Source organism: Pinus tabuliformis, chromosome 8 (genome assembly GCF_031772625.1).
Source record: "Pinus tabuliformis cultivar Carrire ecotype Pingquan chromosome 8, CPIR1, whole genome shotgun sequence".
Lineage (NCBI taxonomy): Eukaryota > Viridiplantae > Streptophyta > Pinopsida > Pinales > Pinaceae > Pinus > Pinus tabuliformis.
In genome coordinates this window covers 1,689,150,951-1,689,161,930 of record NC_142294.1, presented here as the reverse complement: position 1 = coordinate 1,689,161,930, position 10,980 = coordinate 1,689,150,951, and positions in this window count along the sequence as shown.

The following is a 10,980-nucleotide window of genomic DNA, read 5'->3' as shown; positions in this document are numbered from 1 at the left end:
TACTTTGATGCTCACACTCATAACACTGCTCTCTCACACATATGCTTACTTCCCCATATTTTCCATTGCTAGTGATGGTTTTGTTCCACTAAGGCACACTACACAAGAGAGTCTCTCCACACTCTCCTATAACTACAATTTGTACTTAGGCATGGCTTCACTTTCTGCTCTCATTTCTTCCGATAGTTTCATGTTACATCACACAAAATAGAGATGGTCCTTGTAGTTCTTCGTAGTCTTCCTACACAGAGCTCTTGTACTAAGAAATTATTTCTCAAATGACGTTCACACTCCTCTTAGATTCCCATGCTTATCTATCATTCCACAAATCTTGGCAGTCCACAGAGGTGACCATTACGTTCTTATTTACCACAACTATTCATGCACACAAAGCATTCGATTGCTTCCTTGAAGCACTCGAATCCATCTCTGCTGCAAATGTTGTCCTCAATTTCTAGTTATAGATTCTTCCTCATGATTAGCTCTTTTCAACTACCAACTCCTTTGTGCCTTCATTAAATATCACAACTGTGAGCATATACATTCTTTAGAGATTTTTAGTTCCTTATCGGAGTGATTCCATATCGCAACAATTCCATATCATAATCATCACAGTGGTGCAGTGTTTCGACATTATAGTCATTTGATTTTTGATCTCCTTCTACTTATCTCTCACAGTGCTTCTCATCATAGGACCGCTAGTTGTGACTTGTCGCTTCAAGCCTAAAGGTTAACTGCACCTCAAACACATCCTAGGTCTATGTTTTGATGGCCTTCCAAATAATCTCTTACTTCCAGGAGTTAATGTCTACAAGCTAAGGGTTGAATAAAAGGTAAGGTAAAAGGCATGGTTTCTTTCCCCAAACACCACAAATAGGGTGTTTTAATCTTATGAAATGAAAATATGTTTACCTCCATGAAATAGGGTGCGAAAACCTTATCTTTTGGGAGTCATTCTTAGACTCAAATTCCAAACCAAGAAGTGGTAGCTTCAAAGGGAATTGCCAGTATCCTTAGATTAGGCCTTAACCCTATTGACTAGTTTCTACTCAGCACTGTCTTTGGACCATTGGATTATGGAGGATTTCAAGAACCCTAAGAGGACAACCACTATGATTCAATGTAGAGTGATTGGTGGATGTTTTTGTGATTTCTACCCCGCAAACCCTAACCTAGCTATTAAATAATTTTTCTCAGTGCCCAAGTGGGATTGAATCTATCTTCATTATATTAAGTGGTTAATTTTATGTTATTGGCTTAGAAGTGCTAACAAAGGTCACGTTCATGTAAGGTGTGAAGCATGTTTGTAAATATGTGTTATTGCATTGGTTTTCATAAAATGTAAAATGTGTTGTTGAAAAGTAAATTTCTAAACTAAAAATGTGACTAATATGAATAAAAGGTAAACATATTTAAACACACTCTACTTCCCACCCAAGGAGGCTAAAAACAACACAAAAAGAACAAAATAATGAAACAAAATGGAGACAAAGAGATAAAGAACTAAAATGGGTTGTGATCTATGGTAAAAATGCCTAATTTATGTAGATAAACCAATAATAATAAAAAACTAATCTCCTAGTTGAAATGGCAACATAAAAGCCAACATATGAAGATGAAATTAAGAAGAGCTTTGAATGGTTATACATTGAAAAAAAAATGGGGAAATTGAAGTTTCAAAGTCTAAAAGGAGGCTGAAACAAAATTTTTAATTCGTTGCAATGGAAATGGTATACAACTTTAAACAAAAGACTACCAAATCAAGAAAACCCCTTTTAATTTAATAGTGGTGTAGTTCAAACGCTAGAGGGATTTTTTCCTTTCTCCTAAAAGTTGGTAAAGAAAATATATCGAGGCCAAATGTTTACTCAAAGGATGAGAAGAAACCCATATATTGGTCACATGGAACTTAAACTCAACAAAAAAATGGAAAAACTACAAATTTTTTGGCAGTACAGAAAAATGACTTGTTCCTTCATTATATTGTAGGTTGTTGCTAGTTTCATACCTTGGTCCAACATAAAAATCCTAGAAACCTATGTTAGGGATCTTATGCTACTACTAGGTTTTGGTCAAATCCGACCATCTCTTGTGTTGTTGGTGCATGTAACCTCGGAAACAAAGAGAAAAGCACAAAAACATAAGTTTTTTTCAAAAAAACCATTAAAAATAAAAAAAGGAGAAAATGAAAAAAAAGGAAGAACAATCACGAGGGATCTTAAGTTTTAGCACAATAAAGTTGTCATTTATTGTTGAAAAGGACCCAACGATGTCGCCATTTGTTTTGGGGTTGGGGGGGGGGGGGGGATTTTGGATGAATGTACCAAAATATCATTTTTAATGCTAATGATAAAACAAACTAACAACAAAAGGAAAAAGAAAGGAAATCTCCAAACTGTTAGGTTCCTATACCAATAGGTTTCATTTTTCATGATTGATAGTGGAAGTGCCAAATAAGTTCATCTTTTCATGCTGCAAAGGTTCCATATTTTGTAAAAAGGAATTAGAGGAAAGTTAAAAAATGTGAAGAGGGTATGCCCTAAAAGAATTATCAAAGGGCAAAAAGAGTAAATTGGTCAAAAAAATGATAAAAATGAACCCCAAAGAATGACCAGGAAAGTAGCTAGCCAAGATGCCACTTCTAGCTTGATCGATGGTCCAACATTTCAATCTGGACCATGGCATGTTTAAATTGAGGTTGTAGAATAGAGAAACAATATCTGTCCAAACAGTTCAAGCTTGGAAGATCACTAGCTAGGTAGAGAAATTAAGGAGCCCAACTGCTTAATCTAGGCCCTTGGAAGAGATAAGGGTAGATTTAGATAGGAGGGTAGTCAAAAGAAAAGAGGATAATCAGGGTTTAAAAGGCTAAATGCACCCATTCAAAAGGAAGAAAAAATGTTAGGTGTATTAGGCTGGGTAGGTAGTTTGAGGTTGCAGAAGTAAGGTTCGAATCACCTGATGTGTTATCAATCAGATCTGATCTCATCAATGAAAGAAAGTTCAAAGCAGTGGTTTAATAGAAGAACTACGGAAGCATGTCTAATTCCCCTTCAACCCCCTTAAAATTTTCTCACTAACACCACCTTGAGGACTTTGGGATCTGCCCAAGCAGTGCTACTTGCACTTCATTCTTGAGAAAATCAAGTCATGTTTTGGCTTTCTTCAATGAAGAGAAGCCACATTTCTTGTGTAAAAGTCATTTCTCCATACTCCATTCATCCCTATGTCTAAGTTTCAGTTCACAAACTTAGCCTCTCCCCTACACTTCACCTCACAAACCCATATTAACTCCTAACTCTATTGTACAACTCCCTAACTACTTTCCCACCCCTATTCTCTACAAAAAACTATGTAAAAAACCCCAAAAATGTATTAAATATCCCACCTTGTAGCATTATAGCTATGTATATACAATCTTGGGAAATAATAGTCCATCTGGGACTAATATTAACCCTTCCGCGTTCTAACCTGGAGTTAACTTAACATTTGGTTAAGTTAATAACCTCTTTCCCCACCCCTTTACCATAAACTTTGACATTCAACCCTTTCGTGCTCATTGTTTAAAATTCTTGGTTTAAATGTTTATTCAAACATTAAACTCTACCGGCGCACATAACCCACAAAACCCACATTTCCAAAGTTTTTGACCCTCCTTGGTGCGTGATTATTTTAATATATTGGGCGGGTCCCGTCCCTACCCCCCTATCACCTCACTTTTACCGTCTTCCGTCTGATTGACCATGCCACATATTAATGGTGGGCAGTCATCGTTGTATGCTGATATGCCAAAGGTTAACATCTGGGGGATGGGCGGTTTCCTTGCCATACCCCCACCACGTGTTAGCCTCCCGGCATGTTCAGAGGCCCCTCCCCCTATACTGCCTATGCTCAAAGGTGGTGTCGGGAAAATCGGATACGACCCTCCATCCTCTGACGTCAACAACCACGTCATTTGTGACGTCACCGCCGTGTCCCCGTCGCTGCTCCACGTCATTGTCAATTCATCCGCCCGCGTCCACACCCTACCACCATGTCACCACCACGTCGGCCCCCATGTCAGATGCCACGTCATCCTGCCATACCCGGGACCCGCCAGAAACGCCAAATTTTCATAAAAACACACATATTTGACCGTTTCTTGTCATTTTCATTATCGTGTTGGAGAGTTGTTCACACTCTTTCATGTCGTTTTACCTCTAGAATTCGAATTCAAACAATTGAAGCCGCAGCTGCCTGCAGATTCACATCTGTTGTTCGCCACCATACCAGCTCAATTGCCCTCGACGATTTTTACCAGGTATTTGCCAATTTTGCCCGTTTTGACCCTATTCTTCCCATTTTTCTCTGTTTTCATGCTTGAAACCTACAAATTCTTGAATTAACTACGCTGCCCCACCTAAATATTGCAAAAATTCACTGATAAACCCTTACCTCAAAAAGAACCCTATCAACCTGCGCTTGTCTTTGAATTTACCATTGAAAACTCATTTTCGAGCTCGGGTTCTCGATAAAATTTCATAATAGTTCGGCATTGTTCTCTTTTACCGCATTCCACTATAGAAACCTTAGTACATTGATGTGTAATAATCCCTTTCCCCTCTGCATTTTGACCTCACAGTCTCTCAATCCATAGAATTTGTTAAAGAGAAAAATAAAGCCTAAACCAAACTCTGAAAAGTTTGCCTTTTCACCACAGTTACAAATATTGAAGACTTTTGGCTCAGCTGAACTCATTTTGCAACCCCTCAACAAATCCTCATAAGCAGTTATCCTTAGTCTGTTATTTCACTAAAACTCCACTCCAAAGATAACATCAAAAAGTTTTATAATGGCTACTCCAACAGTTCTTAGTGTCACTCGTATGAATCCACCAAATAGAGAGCTTGAAGCCATGCCTCTTGCTGATAAGGATTACCTCATTCAAGATCTAGTTGGGGATAGAAATCACTTGCAGACCTTCTGCTAGTTGAGAAATAGCTTTCTAAACAACTGTGACATGTATGGTATATGGGAGTCCAATTTGCCTTATTACTTCCTTCCCTCTGTTAATATTTTTCCTGAGATTATCCATCTATGTGCTGAGAACTATGAGCCAACTCAGAGAGCTATTAAGTTTCCATCTGGGAGCATACTATTTTATATTACTCCTGACTCCATCAACCATATGCTTAACTTCAAACAGACTCAACTATTGTTCCCTTTCTCTATGAACTACTTGCCTGATGCAGGCTCCAAACTCTCCAGCTCTGAAATTGCAAGGGTTGCCAAGACATTCATGAGGGTAGACTGCCAACCTACAGGACCACCTCCGTTCCTTTCAGAGCTCCTCCTAGATTGTCATATGACATACAAAAGACCTTACAGTTGTCCAAGAGTTACAAAATAGGAGATTGGTATCTCTATCAAAATCACATTGTCATTAGAATCTATGGCTGTGAGCTCTATCCTTACAGGCTCCCAAGATATGTACAAATGAGACTGTTTGCCTTGGAGTACTATAGGCAACTCATTAATTCTCATCTCACTCATTTTCACAGTGCCAAAAAGAAAGCTCACTTGAAATTCAAAGACCATCTAGGCGCCTTCATTATGAACAAGAAATAAGGTTCGTAAAATGCTGATCAAATATTGAGGGACAAATATAAGTTAAAGAGGGGCTTTTGGTGGGTGCCTTATGACCCGGAGGGTTTTATCAGTGCCACAAGAGTTAAATACAGGTTGTTGGCCTATGACCATTGCAAATTTCCACAAATTGAACAATATGCCAACCAAGATGAGTGGCTGCAAGGCAGATTAGTTGAGGAATTGACCCAAGAGGAAATAATGGAAAAAAATGTCAAGGATTTAGAAAAACTCTTGACTTGGATTCTTTGTAGCAGGTAACATTCAAGTTTCCACACCAAATTGGATAAGGCACATCTGCTACTAGAGCCACACAAGCCGCCCAGGGACCATCTACATCAGCAATGGGTACAGCAAAATGGAAAGAGGTAATGGATGTAGAGCAAGAAGTGATCGTAGATCAGCCTGCTACTTCAATGGAACAATCTCAAGGGCAGGCTCCTCCACAGCAAACAGAGGCACCACAAGTGCCTGCTTTACAGACTCCTGCCCATGAGGAAAGCGGAAAAAAATGAGACCAAGAAGACTCCACACCTGCTAGTGGGTCTACACAGCAGCCTGAAGCTAAAAGGCAAAGAGTTGATTGTCCATTTGAGGAGGAATTCAGTGAGGAAATCCTTGGAAGTCCAAGGAGAGACGGAGAAGGGAGTCAACAAACACCTACAAGATCTTTCCAACAAGAGCAAGACAGACAACATGGCATGGAGGTGTCTTCCTCTACACAACAAAGTAAGAGGCCAGCTAGCATCAAAGCCACCTTTAAAGAAATTAAGGCTCAAAATGAGCTATTAAGAGTACAATTTTATCACTAATTTCTTAAGGCACCACCTGCCAAGTAGGAAAGGTTGATGGCAACATATGACATCAAAGAAGAAAATATGATTCTCAGCCACTGCAAGCCCAAGGTTCAGCACCCTCAGACAGCTGCAGACTATGTCAAGACAAATTTAGAGGTCCTGGCCAAGGGCATTCACCCCATGGATCAAATAGACTTACACAAGCAAACAGGGGAGATGTTCTATGCCACCCTGGCAGACAAGGCCACACTAGCCCACGAATTGAAGGAATCTTTGAAGAACACAAATACTCAGCTGGATTTGGAAAGAATGTCCTCCATAGCCAAAGACAACAGAATTAAAACATTGGAGGACATTATTGTGGACTTGGGGCATTATACTAAGAATCCCAAAGCTATCAAGGCCCTAATGAAGAAGAAGGAGGATGATATTGCTGCTCTGAAAAAGAAAATGAGGCTGTCCTTGACTATGCACCCACAAATAGCAGAACTGGTGCAAGAGAAAGAAGCTGAGGATACAATGGACCTGTTGATGCAAATGAACCAGAGAATAATTCAAATGGAGGGAGAGTTGGAGAGATCACTGCAGGGCAAGCAGGGAGAGTCGACCTCCCAGCCACCTCAAACCGCTCCAACTGTTACTGCTATTCCACCTACACAAGCAGCAGTGACCCCTCCTATTATTCCAGCAACTACAACAGCTACAGATGCTACAACAGCAACAACAACAGCTCATGAGTCTAGCACGAACATGGATGAATTGACAAAAGCTGTCAAGGAGCTAGAGCTTCAAGCAACAGAGATAAAAGAGGCCAAAGAAAAGTTGGCCGATCTAGAAGCAAAGTATGATAAATCCAAGGTGACAGTAGCTGAACAGACAAGTGAAATTAAGGCCCTAAAGGAAAAAATAAAGGCCTTAGAGAAGGATCTAAATTTAGAAAAGACTCTAGCTGAAATAAAAAAGATTTTGTGGACCAAAATTGACCACTCTATCAATAGACAATGGAAAGCAATTCGAATTATGCATGAAAATATTGAATTAATAGGCCTAGCCCAAATTCAGAGTCAAAAGGCTAGAGCAGCATTAGGAAATATGCCTGAGCAGGCTAGCAAAATGATTCACTTCCTGAACACTCACACCAAAGAGGAGTTGGCAACCTTAGACATCAGTAACAGGACAAAAACTATTCTAACAACAAAAAGGGTGCTGACCCTTACAATTTTTCTGCAAAGTTTGGAGAGAAAGTGTCAGGAAATGCAGGCAGAGGTAGATGATTACAAGTTGAGGATGGGAGCATTGTAAGGCAAAGTATTTCCTAACCTATTGACCGACGGTGGAAGACTGCTGACCCGTGAGCAGTATGCCACCAGGATGAGTAACTTTATTTCGAATCAGATCACAACATCCACAAGTACCTCAGAAGAAATATGACCTCCATCAGGACAAAGCCTTTATGATAAGCTGGAGAATTTATTTTACATTGAACATGAAATCAATCACTTGCTTGAGTTCGCACAAAATTTTTACAGGTATGCCGAGGCAGATGGGACATTAATAAAGATACGAAGACATCAACTGCCTAAAGAAGATTAGTGGCAAGCAATACTCGAAATTTTGCCAAAGTGATCTCGGTCCTTTCTCTTTTTGGTCAACCTCAGGTCATCTACAGGTCAACATAGTTGAGTATGCGGGCACCAGGCACAGCATGAAGACAACAGCCAGAGCAGGTGGGAGCAGTGACTCAGCAAAGTGCTGGGATAGCAAGCTCGAAAAGAAAAAAAATGCAGATTTAAAAGCGTATCCCCAGCCGACTTAGTTGGTCACAAAAGTCAAAATTCTCTGACAGAATGGACAGCTAATACATTAATATTTACTGCAACATTTACTCTTTCATCTACTATTCCTCAAGAGTTGGCAAAGAAGTTATGAGCTATTAACTCATCAAATAGATATTTTGTATCTTATTTTTTCTATATATACCTCCCCACATAACATATTTAGGGTTGGTGATTTTCTCTCTAAGACACTGCGTTGTAGATTTTCAAACTATATAATACAAATGGTTGGTAAAGTTCATGGTCTCTGCACTGTTTGGATGTGAAAGTGATGATCTGCGTTCTGCTACAGAATTCTTGTGTTGTTTAATGGAACAATAAGTTATTCTAAACCACGTTTTGTCTTTTTGTGTTTGCTTAATTCACATATATGTTTCATTATCTTAGCAATAGAGAAGAATAATAGCTTATGACTTGCTTGAATGCACCCTCTGCTCAATCTCTGTTGTTAACCTTGTTTTCTTCAGAATTAATCATAAATATGAATTCTTAACTGCTCATGTTTACATTGATTCTCTCATTATGAATGCTGTTTAGGAATTCTTAAGTGCTCCTAGATAATATTCTCATGTTTTCCCTCTATCAGCATAATGAAAGATCCTTAGCTGTCTTTCATTCCCTGTTTTCATGTCATCATATTCTAGATTTGAAGAATTGTTCCATTGATACCCATCTGGCTCTGTAGTGTTACCTTTTCCCCAATAAGCACTTTTAGCTATACGAAGGCATTGACTCCATTGCCCAATGGTCTAGACTGTTCTGATATTGCATACCAGTTCTGACTGAAATCATCACCCAACTAAATTCAAAACAAAAACCTGTACATTATAACTAGCCTAAAATTACACCAAAACAAAGTTAAATCATAAAGAGAGAGCCCTCTCTGGTTGCAGGTAGCCTAGGACATGTAGCTAAAAGATTGGTTAGTGGTTGCCTCGGTCGTATTCCCTTGGTAGTCAAAGGGAACAACCTGAGTGATAACATCAATGGCGACTCCACTAGGGATAGAATGAATTTTTCAATTGCTGTATATTCCTTAAAACTACAGATGAAGCCTGAATTTCAACTAGGAAGCCTTTGAAATTGTTCTTGCTTTGCATTTACAGGATTAAATAAAAGCTTCTTCAGTCAACCTTCATTCTAGTTTTAAGCTTTAAACAGTTGTTCCAAAATATTTGATCAGTTCCTTCCTAAAAATAGAAATTTCCCAAAAAATACCAAAAACAAATTCGAAAGCTGGCTCCAAAAAAGAAAACTCATTATACTACATCAAATCCTGACCTAGACCCTCCAGTTGTTTTTGACAATCCCAACTTAATCCCAAAGATCCTTAGGAAGCGAGAGGAACAAGAAGATCTTGCTGATTCTAGCCCTGAAGCAGTTCAGCAAAGTTATATTCCAACCCCTGCTAAACCTTCAGTTTGTCCTCACATACCTCCTTCTTCTCCTTCTTACTCATCCACTTCTCAAAGCGCCTTCCCTACACCACCATCTACTACCCATATTTCTACCACCGTTACTGTTGTTCCAGCTTTCCCATTTCTTCCTATTGTTCCATTTGTTCCATGTAAATATGGCAAATCATTATGCCCCTTTGCAGCTACCTGCAAATCCAGGGTCTATGCCTCAGGATTATCAAAGTAAGATCACTTATTTTGATGGTACAGGTACATATACTGCCCTACAACATAAAAAGAAAATGCAAGACTACTTTGAGAATTATGAGATAGATGATGATGATGTGAGAATGAAATTTTTTTTCCACAGTTTAACAAGTGAAGTAAGAACTTGGTTCAGAGCACTTGCTACAAATTCCATAGCCAATCCGGATGCTCTTTACCAAACATTCCTCAACAGATGGGAAAAGAAAAAATATCCAATGCACATTCTATCTAAGTATGACACCATAAAAAGAGGCCCACAAGAAACTCTCCTAGATTATTATGCAAGATTCAACAATGTTTACAATGCCATCCCTCAAAGCCTTAGACATCCACCTGATTTAGCCTTAATCAAATTCCATGATGGATTTGACTCTAACATGGCATATCAACTGAGAGAAAGAGCCCCTCCAACCTTAGCAGACATGCAGAACATAGTTGTTAGTGTAGAGGCAAACCTTATTGCTAAAAGAAATCGGGCAAGATCTGAGAGAAGAACTACTTTTAAAGAAGAACCTTCAGCATTTGAACAAAAATTGGATGCAATCATCAAAAGGTATGGACAAACTTGGGGATAGGGTGGAAACCATTGAAAGAAAATCATCATGGGAAGGTCAACCAAGTGCTGCTAGAAACCCAAACTTTAGAAAGAATCAAAATCCAAATGTTGGAAGGGCTGGTCCCGACCAGAACATTAGACCACTTTTTCAAGAAAACTATGTTGAAGCCTCGACATCTAGCGAACCAACCGAGGAACCTCACATCAACTTAATGGGTTTGGACAGTGAACATCAGGTCTTTCTAACACAAGAAGATCAAGAGCCCCATAATTGCAATCAATTTCAAACCAAATCAGGAGAGTCATTTGACTTTAGGGAAGGCTATGATGCAGTAGTTTATGAGGTACATAAACAGTACAAACTAAGGAGTAGAACTATAGATGTGCATGAGCCTATCAAACCAAAGGATAATAAACAACCAAAAAAGACAAAAGACAAAGATGGTCTCCCACAATCCTCTGATAAAACAGACCCACACCCAAGACAAGTCACTGTGGAGGAT